This window comes from Acipenser ruthenus, chromosome 21 (genome assembly GCF_902713425.1).
Source record: "Acipenser ruthenus chromosome 21, fAciRut3.2 maternal haplotype, whole genome shotgun sequence".
NCBI classification, from domain to species: domain Eukaryota; kingdom Metazoa; phylum Chordata; class Actinopteri; order Acipenseriformes; family Acipenseridae; genus Acipenser; species Acipenser ruthenus.
Window position 1 is genome coordinate 12500180 of NC_081209.1, and position 16839 is coordinate 12517018.

A 16839-nucleotide genomic window follows, 5' to 3' on the forward strand; every position below is an offset into this window, starting at 1 on the left:
TTTGTTTCCCCTCATTCTCATTTTTTTCACTTAGTATTAATAATATCACTATGAACTTGAATGCTCTGTAGTAAGGATCCCCGTGGAGCGCATGGGTTTTAAAGGACGGCTTTGTTGGTTTTGTTTTGTTTTGCTTTTCTGTTTTGTAGACAATAAAAGAAAATTATGATATTTTTATATTGCTTGAAATTCACATGGCTTCCTGCAAAAGTACTAGCCACTACAGATGTCATTTTTAAGGTTAAGAGTTGATTCCTTTATTATAGTTTTGTATTTATGCATATGTTTGACATGTTTATTAAATTCCTTATTTTGCCAAACATACTGCATTCTTTACAATTTTGATTGTTTGAAAAAAAAAAAAAAATGGTGTGCATTTTGTATTAAAAAATGGGAACACGATTTTGATTGGAAAATAGGGTCATGTGACCCTGTACTCGGTGAGGCGGGTTATTTGTGCTGACAGTCAGTGATCAGTTATGTTTTATTTTGAAAAAAAGATTCGCACAAAGTCTGTGTCCAGGGTTTCAGCTGCTACATGTTGTAACGGTGATACGTGTGTGGATGGTTACTTAATAATCATGATGCAGACACAGAGCATTGGTGTTGACACGCCACACAGGCACGCAGATTTATTTTCAACACAAGTACTGCCACTAGGGTACCAGCAATGGTAGCCCTAGTGTCAGATTTAATAAACAAAACAAAGCTGAAAATAAAAGTTTGCCACACAAAATGCCGAGCGCTAGTCCTACGAAAAGGAACTTCCTGCTCCAGGAACCTACTACTCCACAGTAACTCTCTCTATACTGTTGGGATCAACATCCCCTAAACTAACCTAATACTACTGCTTCCGAAGTCCCAGCCTTCCAGCGCCTCCGGGTCGTTGTGACGGTCCTGGCTATGCCGCTTCACAGGCACCGTCCTGCAGTCAAGGGGTTCCGTGTCGTAGTTCCTGCAGAGCGGACCCGCCCCTCCTTGCTGTAAACAAACACACTATCGCTCAGCAATGTATCGCAATGGCCTTGCAGCAGCCTCGAACTGTGGCGCAGATGCTTTTTAACTCCGCGCAGCTTCCCTGGGCCCGCCCCCCAGCAAATCCGGACCTCCTTATCCTCTCAGCGCTGCCCAATCGGTTGCCTAGAAATGTGTCTCAGCTGCAAACACTTGTGCAGGAACCAGCAACAAAGCTCCTTGTCACATACATGTGTTCCTAGTAAAACCAATTACAGTCCATTCTTCCCTGCATGAAGTCCAATATGCTCATGTTTGTTAAATCTAGAATCAGACACTAATGTGATAACTTAATTTCAAGTAAAGCTTAAAATTACTTTTAGAAGACAATGAAAGTTTTAAAAATGCTTGCATATAAGAAGTATTGGGCTTTATGGAATGCAAAATAAAAACTGTTCATTTTTAATTATTACTGTTGAAATGCCCCTCCATTGAAGTTAAAATATTTAAAGGACATTTAATATGAAAATAAATATAACTAAAGAGTAAAAGTAAAATATGAAACTGTAATTACTGATAATAACTTCATTCCAGCTCAAGTGGACCAATGGGGTTACTTGACCTCATGACTTGACATAAAAGGTTGTTGTAATGAAGCCAATGTTATTGGTAGGTGTAGCAGGCTGGTGTAAATAGTGTAGGGCATTGAGTATTTAAGTTTGGCAGGGATGGGGTTAATTCCATCCCTGCGACATACACGTGTGGAATGTGGCTGGGTCTTGATTGAATAATTGATCATCATTCAAGTCCCAGCCACATGGTATAAAAGAGTGGTACAATTCTTTATATGAAGGAGGAGTTTGAGAAAGCTATCAGTGAAGGTGGCTGCCAAGCCTGAGAGTAAAGTTGGGGTTTTGGTGCTTGAATGTTATTTTGTGAAAACCTTTTATTTTGGCCCTTCTGTGTTGGTTTGTTACTTTGTGTCTTTTGTTAAATACAATGTGCATTGCGCTTAAAACTGCAGCTTCTGACTCTGGGTTTCTTTCCTGCCGTGACCAGCCTTGACTGCAACACTACCCTGCTACAGTGCCTGCTGTGGCACCATTCTGTCCATCGCAAGGAAATTCTTCCCCTAAATGTAGTATAAATGAGCTGGACTACTCTTTACTAAATGAAGTAATTCATGCCTTATATTGCAGCACAGTGCAAAATAAGATTCCAGGCAAGTTGTAAGAGGGAAGGGGATTGATCTTTGAAGGAGAACACTGACCAAGAGCAGCCCTGACTACTATGGGCTCCATTCTGAAGCAAGTGCAAAAGCACATTTCTTAAGAGGGGTAATAACTGCACAGAGATAAACAAGCTCTATGATTGAGAAGCATTTATGATTATGCACTCTTTAAACCACCTCCCACTTTAAACCACATCCTTTTCATATCGACTCTGTGCTTGTGTGTTTCATGTAATCTATCTCCATTGTAACATGAAGAAGCAGAGGGTGGCACGATGCATGCATATGTTTGTAATAGTGTTCATGAAATGTATGTATTTTATTTGACTACTTAAAAACAAACCCCAACCTGTAAGCATAATGATACTATAATGAAAATATTAATGGCAAATTTAAAAATATCAGTAGTTTGGAGTATTCAAGTTCTTGGTGCCTCTGTCAAATTCATTTATAAATGATATGTAATATAGTTTCTTATTGTGCTTGTGTTTTTTAGGTGTTATCGCTCAAGAAGAGGTTCTCCAGTCTCCACGCTCTCTAAAGGTATCCGAAGGGGTACAGACAACACTGAGCTGCAGCTATAAAACATCAAGCTTCTATAGTTTGCAGTGGTATAGACAATACCCCAATAAAGAACCTGTGCTGATCATACTGATCATACTCGCAGAGCAATGGAAGAATCACCGCTACTCTCAGTAAAGCACACACGCTCAGTAACCTGTCTATCAGCAGTGCACAGCCTGCAGACTCTGCCATCTATCAGTGTGCATTGAGCCACAGTGTGTCATTCACAGCAGCAGGTAGTGCAAAAACGTCTCCGACTGTCTGTAGGGTATAGGACAGCTGCGTGCCCAGGTGGTGTGTGTGAAGGAATGTGATGTGTTTTCATCACATCATTGAGACATATTTTTAAAAAGTTTAAAGTCAGCATGACCATTTCACTAAGCCTCAGTTCAGTATTTCACAAAGGCTTTTTGTATCATCAACGTGAGACTAAAGGTCAGAGAGTGAGACTAATTTGATAAAGACAATTGTGTTGTGTGCGCTGGTTAATAACTGCTGTTGTTAACAAGATACATTTTTTTTTATTATTATTTATGGAAAAGAAAAATGCCTTACCTGTATTGCATGTATGTAGTTTTGAATCCACTGGGTTGTATTAACCCCTTTACAGCCAAACGTTTTTTGTCATAGATGTCATCCTACAGCCAAGCATTTTATGACTGTGTTTACCACAGTCTTTAAAGTGCTTGTGGAAGGGTAGTGGGCAATTCACTAACACACACGGGAGACAGAAGTTTTATTTGGAAACACTGCACTGGTACGCAGTTTTATTATTTTGACTATTTTGTCTTTTAGCCTGCAGAGGGCGCTGTTGTCCGTGGCCTGAGTACCGACAACGGTACACAGGACCACAGGAATACCAATACTGGTAAACAGTAGACACACTCACGCACTCACAGGTGCTCAAAATAATAATGAAAACAAAAGGCGAAATGAAAAGGGAAAATAAAAGACAGTAATAAAACTACAAAATAAAGGTTCTGTTTACGCAGTGCCCCCACTGCCACTAAGCCGGTCAGTACGGGCCTCCGACCTACGCTCAACTATTTCTATACACTGGGGTGGCCAGAGTTCCCTGTATACCTACACACGTCCCCTCGGGTACGTAATTATTTCTTTTACTTTGTAAATTATTTTAAGGAAGACTGTCTCCCTCAGCCGGGCTTGCCTGGTCCTTGTTTTACACTGGCGTCTTCTGCCAGCGTCACTGTATATTTCCAAACACGGCCACCCGAATGCACAACCAAGCACAGTTCTTATGGGCCGAGCAATCTCCCAAGGCCCGCCTCTCAGCCACTCAGAGAGAGGGAAAGCCAACACACCCTCTTCCCCACCTCTGTGTCATCGCCATGACTGACAGGCGGATCTTACAAGACTGCTGCCCTCTACCTGCAGTACCACGCATACACCAGATAGTCAGTACAGATCTCCCACCGTTACAGTGCTATACAATAAAAACCGTGCCAGAAGACACTACTACATGTTTTACCTTTAGGAGGTATTTTTCCAACAATAGGACATCTTTAAATACACGATTTTACCTTAGGTAGGCCTACCCTGGGGTAGACCAAAGATAATTTTGTTCACAATGGCAGTTTAGAAACTCCAGATTCTCTCTCCATTGCTGTGACGTGGCACAAATCACACATTCCTCACGCTTATAGGAAGTGCGTGGCAAAAACATGGTACACCTAAAAAGGTTTGGTAGGTCACTTTCTCATGCTAAAAAGCTGCGCAAATTGGCTAAAAACAAGTTTGTTTTTTTTGCACTTCAACAAGACTTCAGCAGTGAGATTCCATTTGTGATATAACCAGCACAACTTGCTACTATAACTAAAGGCCTATTGTAGATTTATTGCCTGTACTTTACTGTACTAAACATTTTGGACTGGATCTTTTTTATATCACTAACCTAAAGTGCTGGATTTGAGCTCAGTTCGAAAACTACCATAATGATCAGAATTGCTGAAGCTACTTGTATAAAATGTATAGAAATATATATGCAGTCAAAAATGTTCAGCAAATAATGTATGGGTAGTGTGTAATGTTGGTATCGGTGGAACGCTATGACTGGGTTTTGGTTTTATTTCCTTCGCTTTTTTAGTTTCATTTTTTGGTGGAATAATGAACCAGGCTGCACTTGCGGTTCCTCAACACAATCTACAATCATTGTAGACCCAGTTTAAGAAAGCTGCATGATATCAGTCGTCGCGCAAGGCCAAATAGGAACACTGACAGAAACATTTAAATATACACTCCCATAGTTTAACATTAATTAGGTCATTTGAATTTTGAAGGAGAATTTCTTACCCTAAAAGAAAACGACATGTAAACCCAAATTGCCCAAAGGTACTGCCAAAATAGTGTGGCAAAACGGTGAGGCTTATTTGTATTTTTGCAAGTAAACCAAGCCAATTTAACATTAATAATTGAACCTATAAGTATTATACTCAATACACCCAACTTCACCACATGGTAGTAAACCACTGCAATGAAAATGTCAACAGGTTGCACAACTATACAAACAATCTATGCCAACAGTTTGCACAGCAAATTATACACATGGTTTGTGCATGTGTCCATACCACACTGTGAAGGCTCTGCCTGTATTCCACCCAGTTCATGTCTGGAATCTGAATTCACTAACTTCTGTAGCACTTCCTCATCGCTGCAAACGCCATGCCAGTTATTATATTACAGATCTGAAAGAACAAATACATACATAAACCAGCAAATAAATACATATAAAATGAGCTTATATATAATATATAAAAAATAACACCACTTCCTAATCGTTTCACAAATGCATTTATATAGTTGTTATAATACAGTTCTAGATGCATAAAGGCATACAATACAGATTACAAGTACAAAGAATATATTTGACTCACTCATGCGTCTCCTCCTATTGACATTCTGGGGTTTACGTGGATATGCCTGTATAATAAACTGTTTCACTATCACACTAACATCATGAAGAACTGAATGTAGGTGTGAGAGACAGTGACAGCTGCAGCACTGATCAAAGCCACCATCTTCAAAGGGAACAGTCTGCCACTCAAGCTGGGTAAGTGAACAGGGACAAGTCTGGCGGGTTCGCAAAGGGCTTGCCTGTCTATATAAGAAGTGTGGTGCAGTGTAATGATGGATTGTGTAGTTAAAAAAGGGACACGTAGCGTGGAATTGAACGCGGCTGATGGCAGCTACCCAAAGACCACTAGAGGAATCAAACATAGCCGATAGAGCCTGCACGCAGAGCAGAAAAAGCTGAGCGTTGGCTTAAACTCATTCTTTTCATTATGCATTGTATCTACAAATCTGTTTATAAAATCATGTTCTATTAAATATTTACACTTGTCCTTAACTCCTGAACCATCAATTCCCAGCAAAGTAACAGGAATTTGTTTCTGTATGTCAACACCCTGTAGTGAGTAGACATCTAGATTTGCAAACAGCACAGTCAGTTGTGGTTCAGACAGCTGCTGCAAACTCAATTCTCCCTCCCTCTCTCAGACTGTGTTTGCTGAGGGAAGCCTCAAGACCACAGTCAAGCAGTTCCCTTTATGTCAGTAAAAGACAAACAGGCTGCAGAACACTCTGGACTAAGAGATGCATTTTCTAATTCAACTGCTTCTGCTTACAATGTGTAAGAATGAGCTTCATTGTGGTGATCTAGTTAAATGTTTAAAATGAACTATTTGTTATTTTAATACGATTAATACTGTTTCATTTATCTTGAATTGATTATGCTTCTCATATGGAATGTATATTTCTCCAGGTAAAATGCGTAATGTAGTGTATATTATGACATCATTTATTTCTCACATTTATCAGTATATTTATTTAAAAATGGTAAATGTGTGCATTGATTATACTGTTTTCCATGCTTATACTAGGTATTTACTGCATTTACCTGCAGTTACAATGCTTTTATTATGTTTTACTACACTTTGCTCTGCTTTTATCCTGGAATACTGCACTGCTCTTTTTGAAGGGGTTTGTTGACGTCATGAAACCCCTGATTTTCTGTGTGTCTTTAGCTGGCTGCTGCCTGGGGAAGCTCAATCAGACATCTGGACTGAAGATGGTGGAGGGATCACCAGCCCAGATCCACTGCAGCAATATAGCTACCAGTGATACAGTGTTCTGGTACAGACAGTATCCCAATACAGCTCCACATATGATCATCCGTGAACACCAGAAGAATGAAGAAGGAGACTTTACATTAGTAGTAGAGAAAGCAAAGGGCTCCTGTGTTCTTGTGATCGCAGGTGACGAATTGAAGGATGCCGCTGTGTATTACTGTGCGGTGCAGGCACAATGAGAAAGGAAGCTGCTTTACCTCTACAATATCTCACAGCACACAGATACTGTGTTTATCTTGTGTCTTTATGGAAAATAGAGACCACTTTAACTCATTGATTTATACTATAATGTAAACAACAGTTCATATCTGTTTTATTTACTTTATTTATTGTTTTGATTATCATTAAAGAAAGAAGAGGAAGTTTAGCATTGGCTTTAAAATCATGTCAGTTTTTTCTTTCTTTTTCTTTAAAGTATTCTTGTCTGTGAATAAACTTTCCAGTCCCGTTGTTAGATGTTTTTACATCAATTACACATTTGAATGGACTGTGCTTTTGGCTCCGCAGTAGATGTTTATTTTCTCCACTAGATGTCAACGTTTCCTCAAGTCTTAGTTTCCCTTATAATTTATATTAAGTGGGGCATTTCTTTTTTTTTTTTTAATTTAGTCGTTGCCAATTAGTTGTTATTATTTTCTCCCCAATTTGAAATGCCCAATTATTTTTGGGCTCAGCTCACCGATACCACCCCTGTGCTGACTCGGGAGGGGCAAAGATGAACAAACGCTGTCCTCCGAAGCGTGTGCCGTCAGCCGCCCGCTCCTTTACACTCTGCAGACTCACCGTGTAGCCGCCTCAGAGCTACAACGTCGGAGGACAAAGCAGCTCTGGGCAGCTTACAGGCAAGCCCGCAGGCGCCTGGCCAGACTACAGGGGTCGCTGGTGCCCGGTGAGCAGAGGGTACCCTGGCCGACCTAACCCTCCCTCCCCCCGGACGACGCTCGGCCAATTGAGCGCTTCCCCCTGGGAGCTCCCGTCCACAGTAGGCTGTGGAATAGCCTGGACTCGAACTGGCGACATCCAGGCTATAGAGCGCATCCTGCACTCTAGCGAGTGCTTTTACTGGATGCGCCACTCGGGAGCCCTAAGTGGGGCATTTCTACTTTGTATTCATTTAGCTCACCATGAGCTTCAATACCAGGTTCATTGACCACCTTCTGCTTTATTTCTACAAACCTGGCCACTATGAATTTGAATATCCAACGAGAGCACAATGACCTTCAATACTAGATTATTGTCTGTTTTCTATATAATTTTTACTACAAACATTGCCTCTATGATTTGTACCTAACTAGGTACCACAACCACAATGTTATTCAGAGCTTTAGGAGTGTACAGTTTTTCGCAAGGAGGAGTGGCAGGTCAAAGGACATGGACTCCCAGTGGTTTCCTCACACAGAAGTTTGTCTTTGAACCTGTGCTATAAAATGATTCTGTGCTGATGGAAATGGAAACCCTCTGAGTTTATGGGTCTCTGCTTGCCCTATGATCTTTTGAATCAATTACCATCAAATGTGCAGACATCTAGATTTGAAAACAGTACAATAAACTCCAATAAACTTCTCTTCTCTTTACTAATTCATCTACATTTCCTTCTCTTATTGGGGTTTTAATTTTTTCAATTCCATAAAAACCCATTGCCACCAAAGTCCAGGCTTTGATGGATGCAGGAATCCCCAAAACCAAGGCTCAGGTGAGGTCTCTACTGGGGTTGGCCAGTTGTTACCGAAGATTTATCCCCCGAGTATGCCACAGTGGTCAATCCCTTAGCTGACCTCAAATAAAAAGAGTGCTCCAAATTTGAATAAGTGGTAAGGAGAATGTTAGGGGGCATTTGATACTATCAAGCAGAGACTTTGCCAGGCCCCCACTCTCATCACACCAGATTTTACCAAGAGATTCATCCTCCACACCAACACTTCGGATGTTGGTCTGGGTGCGTTTTTGCCCCAAATGGTAGACGGAGTAGAACACCCCATCATGTACCTCAGTAAAAAGATACTCCCTCGGGAGCGCAACTACTCCGTAGTGGAAATGGAGTGTTTGGCCATTAAATGGGCTACTCACTCTTTACGATACCTGCTGGGACATTCATTCGCTCTCATCATAGACAACGCTCCACTCAAGTGGTTAAGCACATGATCCACTGTGCAGGAAAAGAACACCAAAATGTGGATTGTTTTTCCAGGGAGGGGGTAATAATAGGAAAGGTAGATTCAGCCGAGTGTTCCTTTGCCTCCACTCTGAGCGGCGGGATATGTGACAGAGAAAGAATGAATCTTGGTTATAAATCTCCCTCCTGACCTGTGAGGGCGCTGTATAAAAGGAAGTGCCCTGGACTGAATGGCCTGACAATTCATTCCCAGGGTTAGGTGGAAGTTGGCCATCTTGAAAAGGGGCGAAGCTATGGTACACTAAGTCATCTCCTCAGAAGGGAAGTGATGTGGCAACCTTGGATTGCGATGTGGCTCACCTTTCTCTAGTGTAAAAGCAACTCAAGCTACCCGAGCCGTACCAGGCTCGGGTAGCTTGAGGAAAAGAGGTAAAAGAGACAGAGACAGACCTGACATTGACATGCCACACAGGCACGCAATATTTATTTTTAGTTGCACCCAAAATGATTAAAGAAAAAAAAAAACCTTGTGAGACTATAACAAGTGTACAGAAATGAAATACATAAAAAAAATAGAAAACACTGGTCAGAAGAGGATAAAAATAAAAGTTCCCCATGAATACAGCTGTGCACTACTCCTTCTAACACAGGAGAACCTGCAAACACACCTCTTCTTCACAAACATTCAATGGGATAACAAATCCCCAAACTAATCCCTGTCCTGGTTCCTACACAATTATTTAGTGAAACTCTGCCCTGGTTCAACACACGGAGGTTCAGAATTTAAAAAGAAGTCTCTAGGCTGCTCACCACACAGTAAGCCGTTCCTTCTTCACTGTTTGTATGGATGTCTGGGCACTGGCTAGTAGCAGAGAGGTATCTTGGAGCTCCTTTTTATAGAGAGCTGCTCCGCCTGGATACGCCCACTAGCTGGTAAGGAATCACAACCGACCAATCTTCAGCTGTGAATCCCTATAAACAAAATTCAGCTGGCAGCGCGTCACAGGCAGAGCACCAGGCTCTCTCCTGCCAGCACACGCATGCATTCATCTAAAATATGACAGGTGAAGGAAAGATACAACTAATATACTGAGGCTGTATCGGACATGACTGGACCTGGAGCAGCCTTTTCTGTACCAGTTTAATCATATTAAATCAACAATGTCATTGATTATATGGATTGCATGTTACATTTTAAAAATATATTCAATAATGTGCAACTCAAAAAAAATCATCATAATAATAAATAATAACAAGAATCCAAACATCAAGTAAGAAGCAAGTGAACATTTCCCAAAAATACCAAATTGAACGCATTTTATAACGTGACCCTTCAATGCAATAACATGGGGGCTGTGTATAATTCATAGAATTTACTTGGATATTTAGAAATTCCAGTAATGTTAGTAATGGTAAAGTTAAATTTGAATGTACTGTCCTTTTGGTTCCACAGTAGATGTTTATTTTCTCCACTAGATGTCAATGTTTCCTCAATTTTAAAGTCTTAGTTTCCCTTATAATTTATATGAAGTGGGGCATTTCTACTATAAACGTTGCCTCTATTAGTATGTGTATTCAATAAGATCACCATGATCTTCAATACTAGATTCATTGCCCACCTACTTTATTTCTCTTACAAACCTGGCCACTATAATTTTGAATATCCAATGAGAGCGCCATGACCTTCAATACTAGGTTCTTGTCCATCTTCTGTATCATTTTTACCACAAACATTGCCTCTGATTTGTATCAGATTGTCCTAAATATCTATTGGATGACCATCTCACTAATCCCACATATACTGTATCAGTATACTGTTGTAATTTGCATTGAATCTTTAGATCTGTTAATTGACTTGTGTTCTACTGAATATTGGTGTTTGTCTTGATCTCCTGAACAATCCATTCCTATCAAATGTGTCATTTCTGGCTGGTGGAAATCCTCTGAGTTTTCTGATCTCCTGAAGGACAATAACTATATTACTAAACTGAATTAATTTGAATGTATTTCGTTATGCATTGTATCTACCAATCTGTTCATAAAATCATGTTCTACTAAATATTTACACTTGTCCTTAACTCCTGAAACATCAATTCCCAGCAAAGTAACAGGAATTTGTTTGTGAATATCAACACCCTGTAGTGAACAGACATCTAGATTTGCAAACAGCACAGTCAGTTGTGGTTCAGACAGCTGCTGCAAACTCAATTCTCCCTCCCTCTCTCAGACTGTGTTTGCTGAGGGAAGCCTCAAGACCACAGTCAAGCAGTTCCCTTTATGTCAGTAAAAGACAAACAGGCTGCAGAACACTCTGGACTAAGAGATGCATTTTCTAATTCAACTGCTTCTGCTTACAATGTGTAAGAATGAGCTTCATTGTGGTGATCTAGTTAAATGTTTAAAATGAACTATTTGTTATTTTAATATGATTAATACTGTATCATTTATCTTGAATTGATTATGCTTCTCATATGGAATGTATATTTCTCCAGGTAAAATGCGTAATGTAGTGTATATTATGACATAATTTATTTCTCACATTTATCAGTGTATTTATTTAAAAATGGTAAATGTGTGCATTGATTATGCTGTTTTCCATGCTTATACTAGGCATTTACTGCATTTACCTGCAGTTACAATGCTTTTACTATGTTTTACTACACTTTGCTCTGCTTTTATCCTGGAATACTGCACTGCTCTTTTTGAAGGGGTTTGTTGACGTCATGAAACCCCTGATTTTCTGTGTGTCTTTAGCTGGCTGCTGCCTGGGGAAGCTCAATCAGACATCTGGACTGAAGACGGTGGAGGGATCACCAGCCCAGATCCACTGCAGCAATATAGCTACCAGTGATACAGTGTTCTGGTACAGACAGTATCCCAGTACAGCTCCACACATGATCATCCGTGAACACCAGAAGAATGAAGAAGGACACTTTACATTAGTAGTAGAGAAAGCAAAGGGCTCCTGTGTTCTTGTGATCGCAGGTGTTGAATTGAAGGATGCCGCTGTGTATTACTGTGCGGTGCAGGCACAATGAGAAAGGAAGCTGCTCTACCTCTACAATATCTCACAGCACACAGATACTGTGTTTATCTTGTGTCTTTATGGAAAATAGAGACCACTTTAACTCATTGATTTACACTATAATGTGAAAAACAGTTCATATCTGTTTAATTTACTAATTGTTTTGATTATCATTAAAGAAAGAAGAGGAAGTTTAGCATTGGCTTTAAAATCATGTCAGTTTTTTCTTTCTTTTTCTTTAAAGTATTCTTGTCTGTGAATAAACTTTCCAGTCCCGTTGTTAGATGTTTTTACATCAATTACACATTTGAATGGACTGTGCTATGGCTCCACAGTAGATGTTTATTTTCTCCACTAGATGTCAATGTTTCCTCAATTTTAAAGTCTTAGTTTCCCTTATAATTTATATGAAGTGGGGCATTTCTACTATAAACGTTGCCTCTATCACCATGACCTTCAATAGTAGATGCTTGGCCATCTTCTGTATCATTTTTACTACAAACATTACCTCTAATTTGTATCGTATTGTCCTAAATATCTATTGGACGTTCACCTCACTAATCCCACAAATACTGTATCAGTATATTGTTATAATTTCAATGTATTCCATGTGAATCTTTAGATATTTTTAATTGACTTGTGTTCTACTGAATATTGGTGTTTGTCTTGATCTCCTGAACAATCCATTCCTATCAAATGTGTAATTTCTGTCTTGTGGAAATCCTCTTGAGTTTTCTGATCTTCTGAAGGACAATAACTGTATTACTAAACTGATTTAATTTGAATTTATTTCATTATCCATTGTATATACAAATCTGTTATTAAAATCATGTTCTACTAAATACGTACACTTGTCCTTAACTCCTGAATCAGCAATTCCCAACAAAGTAAGAGGAATTTGTTTGTGAATTACACCAGCGCCGGCCTTATGGCAAGGCAAGTGAGGCATCTGCCTAGGACCCCCACCATTGATGGGGTCCGGTACTCAACCGGACTGCCGTGAGATTTAATGTGTTCATTACGTGCGCGCAAAATGCTCAGGGTTACAAATCTGGGGTACCTCATATAGCACCAGCAACATTAAATACACTCTTTTTAAGTACATGTTTGTTTACAAATTATTTCTTCTAAGAAAAAATTAAAATAATATTACTGGCTGCTATGAGTCTTGCCATGGATGAGAGATGTGCCAGAATTTCCTTATTACAAAATATTACAAATATGGGTGTGATAGATAGGGGTACAATTTGTTAAAAATATTTACTGTAACACCAAACAATAAAAATTCATTGAACGGGTGGGGGAGGGATAATTTAGCACCAACAGGCTCTCTGGTGCTAAACATTTAAAACACTTTAGCACTAATTTTCTAAATGATTTGCACCCCTGACGCTGTAGTTGCAAGTATGAGTCCTGTGAAAATTCTGCAGTACATGCATGAAAACAGTTGCTTCTGGCTGAAATTGATCAAGACATATTTGTGCTCAAAGATTGTCAAATTTGGCCATACTGTCACATGCGAAGTTGCCAAGAATTTAGAATACTCAGATTTGACAAAGGACATTGCTGCCGCTGAAGCTAGGAAAATGTGTTTGTAATTTATGTTCTTAGTAATTTAGAATGAAAATTAAAAAGGGGCATTCACACAGTGTCATGTGTCAAAGAGGGATTTTTTTGTTGTTATTATTATTATTTATTTATTTATTTATTTATTTATTTATTTATTTCTGCCTGGTTATTCTCGCTGCCTACCTGTCAGAACCCACTTATAGTCGGGCATTACAGTATTTTTCAATAGTCATATTGGGGCAGGGTAATTTTAGAAAAAAAAATATATATATGTGATATATTTGAAGTAGACTGGAATTCTGAGTGTTTTGAACTCGTGAATTATATGAAATGATAAAGTATTCATTAACATTTAATATCATGAAAATGATTTACTGTATCTTAACGTTAGTATATATAAGTCCATATGATTACATGATGCACCTATATACTAACCTTAAGATATGGTTGCTGGGACTCCCGAGTGGCACATCCAGTAAAGGCGCTCCGAATGGAGTGCAGGATGCACCCTATAGCATGGAGAACACAGGTTCGAATCCAGGCTATGTCACTGCCGATTGTGATCGGGGGTTCCTAGGGGTAGTGCACAATTGGCCAAGCGCCGCCCAGGTAAGGAGGGTTTAAGTCGGCAGGGGAATCCAAGGTTCATCGCGTACCAGCGACCACTGTGGCCATTAGGACGCCTGCGGTTCTGCAGTGGAGCCATCAGATCTGTTTGTCCTCCACTGTAGGTCTGGTGGCCTCGCTCTGGATCTGCAGTGCGAAAAATGACAGATGGACAGGAGCATGTTTCAGGGGACATGTGTTCCAGCCACCGTTTCCCGGGATACAAATAACAATTGGGCATTCCAAATTGGGGAGAAAACCGGGGTAAAAACCATTGCCGTCAATTAAATTAAAAATATATGATTGCTACTGTAGCATTGTACCCCACACTTAATTATCACTGCCTAGGGCCCCGCACAGATTAAAGCCGGCCCTGACTGTAGGTTCAAGGTTTTCTTCTTTGAAGGCTTTCCCTTTTTCTCCAAAAGTGACAAATTCCACCTCTCTGCTCACACTAACCAGCTAGTGGGCAGCAGTGTGGAGTAGTGGTTAGGGCTCTGGACTCTTGACCGGAGGGTCGTGGGTTCAATCCCTGGTAGGCGACACTGCTGCTGTACCCTTGAGCAAGGTACTTTACCTAGATTGCTCCAGTAAAAACCCAACTGTATAAATGGATAATTGTATGTAAATAAAAAAAAAAATAATGTGATATCTTGTAACAATTGGATAAGGGCGTCTGCTAATAAATAAATAATAATAATAATAATAATAGTTGCAGAAACTAGTTAAAAAAACACCCTGTAGTTCAAGTCATTTTCATGCAGCCCATGTGGAGTGCCTCAGTATTGCATCCGCTGAATGCCACCCTCTATCTTTTACAAGTGAGACAAATGCCAAACATCTTGTAAAATTGTTTATTATTATTATTTGTTTATTTAGCAGATGCCTTGCGACTTACAGAGACTAGAGTGTGTGAACTATGCATCAGCTGCAGAGTCACTTACAATTACATCTCACCCGAAAGACGGAGCACAAGGAGGTTAAGTGACTTGCTCAGGGTCACACAATGAGTTAGTGGCTGAGGTGAGATTTGAAAGGGGACCTCCTGGTTACATGCCCTTTTCTTTAACCACTGGACCACACAGCCTCCTATAGTCATATTGGGGCTCCTATTGTTTTAGATTTGTTTTCATTTATGTCTATGTTTTGATCATTAATATATATATTTTTGGGGGTTTGCATTTGTTATTACGATGGTCGTTTGCAAACAAACCAGACACAAATAGAGAGGTATACAGATTACATGGTGAGGAAATTGTTTGTGCATCACCGTGTGCATTCTGGTATGCAGCTCCCTTTAAAAGACTGTCTCTCTTTCTGATGCATTTGTTTTTCAAAAGTAATTCCACAACAGTGTAATATAAAAAAAAAAGTTGTAAAGCATACCAGCAGCTGGTGGTAGTAATCCGCCTGCTTTTGCTTCTACTGGTGTGACCTCAAACAGTCTGACACGCCTTCAATGTGACATCATACACAGCTGAGAGCACTGTGTCCACAGAGCGCTTCCTATCCTCGCGTACTGGGGAGGGCTGTCACAGATCCTCTGGTATTGTCACGGGTGAGAATGGCTCTCATCACTTTACTGCTCTTTACACTTCTATTAGGTAAGTCTGATGACTAAGCGAGACATTAAATGAAGGTACTTATAAAGCTTATTGTTTAATTGTGTACCTTCAATATTACAACACGAATGGCTTTACAGAGTAAATTACTTCAAATGTCATTTAAAAAAAAAAAAAAGTAAAATAAATAATAATTGCCCGTTCTGATTTATAGAAGTGCAGTGTTGGAAAGGCATAGCTTGAAGATTACACTTTAGACTTTTTTTCTTTATTTTATTTCTACAGAAGGGAGTTTTGGAAACACAATTACTCCAATATCCGGTGTGGAAAATGTTAAACAAGGAGATAATGTGACCCTCCAGTGCAACTACACGGGTGCTGTACAGAATTTACAATGGTATCGCCAGTATCCCGGACAGGCTTTGGAGTACCTGCTGATGTGCCTTGAAACGGGGACTGTATCTAAAGCAAACGAGGAAGAACACCGAATCTCAGCAGAGGTTGATAAAGACAATAAACACGTGTTTCTGAAACTGATAGACACTGAAGTGACTGACGCAGCCGTGTACTACTGCGCCCTGAGTCCCACAGTGACAGAAACCCATCCAGCACTGTACAAAAACTACCTGACACTGAAACACAAGCTGCTCTTCACAAACTGATATATTTTACCAGGAGGTGGCGCTGTTGTGTCATGAAACAAACTTGTTCATAAAGTTAAGGTGGTGTGCTCTGAATTTCCAATGCGCTGAATGAGACTTCCCTCTTCTACAATAGAAACCAAAGGGCAGAAGAGTCTTTGAATCAATGGCCAGGTCCATTGTGGATTATTGCATCATTGCAATGGTAGTGCCAGACTGACACCTACGCCAAGAAATGCAAAAACATTTAAGAATCAAACATAAATCTTATGCAAAATATTTTGAATAGTTTGAGAATATAGATGCGCAAAAAACACAAATGTTACTATAATGAATAGCACATTGTAATGCATTAAGGCATCTTTCATGTGGTTTATTATTATTATTATTATTATTATTATTATTATTATTATTATTATTAGTTTGTAT

General features: G+C 39.7%; 1 long non-coding RNA gene across 1 annotated transcript; it reads right to left on the reverse strand.

Moving 5' to 3' along the window:
* Nucleotides 1-450: 450 nt before the first annotated feature.
* Nucleotides 451-14668, reverse strand: LOC131699085 (uncharacterized). Its single transcript, XR_009308016.1, has 3 exons — nucleotides 14037-14668; nucleotides 5335-5451; nucleotides 451-981 (listed from the first exon to the last, which is right to left on the reverse strand). It is a non-coding gene; the product is annotated as an uncharacterized LOC131699085 (long non-coding RNA).
* Nucleotides 14669-16839: the final 2171 nt, after the last annotated feature.